Below are 1990 nucleotides of genomic sequence, written 5' to 3'. Positions count from 1 at the left end.
TGTCTTTTAGGCATTTACAATGCCAAGTATCGAAATAATTATTCTCACTATTATATAAGAATAATACTCTTTTAGTGGAGAAAGACTTCATTAGGCCGAGGACCACTGAAGAGCTTCTGGGGGCTTCAAAGTAAAATCTGGCTATTCTCCCCCAAAAATAAATAGAACAGTAGGAATCCCATGAAAATACACTATGAATGTTCCTGTTATGTTAACTGGGTCTTAAGTACAAGACTCATCAATAAACCAAATTTTAGAAACTAGTTAACATCAACAGTCCAAGTGTGGTTTTTACCTGCCTGTGAATGCCTAGGATAAGAAGTTTCACCATGAAAGTATATATTAAGTGTAAAATTAACCATTATTTCTAACGTATACATTAGCCAAAGTGCTCACTCTTACCATGGAAGCAAAAACTTCTAAAATAATCTACAGAAACAGTACGTAAACACAGAGAGTTTTGCGATCGACTAAGAACATCCTTCTGTGTTCTATGGACCAAGATGCAAAGGTCTCCATTTACATGGACGTGAACACAGACACTTTAACTTAACACACAGGGATCTCACAAGACTATGGACAGACACCTATGTATACCATAAACCAAATGCTGACAATGTTTCTAGCCATACCACACCTTCAAGGCCCAAGTGCTAGAAAGAAGACAATATGAAAACTACTTTTCCTTTTTCTTAAAGTAAATTTTTAAATGGAAAAACAAACCCCACACTCCTCTTTGCAATAGCTTCTGAGTTCTGAAGGTTCAGTCAAGACCCCCCTGGGCGGTTCCCCTTGAAAAAAGCACGCAGGCTTTCACTCTCCTGAGGAGGTCTGAGTGTTGCCGGTGGTTTGTCTTAAAAACTGCCTCCCAAGGTACGTGGTGGCCATGCTGGTTAGGTTCTTCCTGCTGCCCACTTTGCACCTGATGTAGCCATACAGGTTGGCCCCTTGCAGCACCACACCCATGATAACCACCGCCAACCACTTTACTCTGAAAGAGAAGAGGGCACTGAAGGCAAAGACCACCCACAGCACGGGACAGGCAACGAGTCCCAACCAGAAGATCCTTGATTCAGCCTCGGAGACGGTTTTACCCTCTTGAGGGGAGGCCTCTCGGGACTCAAACACCCAATGGCTTTTTCCGTCTTCATCAATATGATTCCACCAGCGCAGGCCAACCATTAGTCTACCTGTGACGTTCTGATTCTGGGTTTTTTCGGTCTGTTAGTTGTCTCCTCTTCCGCGTCAAACAGTGAAACATCTTCAGCATCGTCATTACTGTCCTGCTGCAACATGACGGCTAGGCGTCAGCCCCACTTCCGGGAGCCACGTCTGCGCCGCAGCCTCGGGGAGCGACCGGCCAGACGCGGAAAGCACTCCACCAGCCAAGAGCTACTACTTATTTTTAAAGGCAGCATATATAATGCAGTATTTTGAATCCCAAGGCTGTCCCACTTGAACTGGGGCCCCTGAGCAAGTTCCCTGACTGTAAACAAAAGTTTACAAGAGTGTCCACCTCTTAGGGTTTTCGTGCGGGTTAAAACGTTCCAGGGTGGTGCGAGGCGTACAGGGAGCACTAACACGGTGTTCTACTTCCTTTAAAAATACTTTCTTATTCAGAACCTGCCCTCCTATTTCAGGGCCTGTCAAAATTAGGGATGCCTCCCTTCTTTGAATTATGACTGCATTGTTCTCTTGTTTGTGTCAGCTACTGCTTTTGCTTTACATCACTGCAATCATCCTATACACACATTTTCTTTTTTTTTTAATATATATAGTTGGTGAGCCAGTGTCGATCCTTTACTATTAACTAAAGCCCATAGTTAACGTCAGGGTTTACTCCTGGTCTTGCGCGTTCTGTGGGTTTTGACTGATGCATAATGACACGTCTCGCACAGAGTAAGCTTCACTCCCCTAGAGATCCCACGCTCTGTATACTCACCCCTCCCTCCCAGCCCTGGCAGCCACTCATCTTTTTACTGTCTCTGAA

At 44.5% G+C, this 1990-nt stretch overlaps 1 pseudogene; it reads right to left on the bottom strand.

Moving 5' to 3' along the window:
- Positions 1–282: 282 nt before the first annotated feature.
- On the bottom strand, positions 283–1295 carry LOC112581445 (annotated as a pseudogene).
- Between the last annotated feature and the right edge of the window lie 695 nt (positions 1296–1990).

The sequence above is a fragment of the Bubalus bubalis genome, chromosome 22 (assembly GCF_019923935.1).
Source record: "Bubalus bubalis isolate 160015118507 breed Murrah chromosome 22, NDDB_SH_1, whole genome shotgun sequence".
NCBI lineage: Eukaryota > Metazoa > Chordata > Mammalia > Artiodactyla > Bovidae > Bubalus > Bubalus bubalis.
Note: the sequence above shows the minus strand (reverse complement) of the source record. Positions and strands in the feature narration are given on the sequence as shown.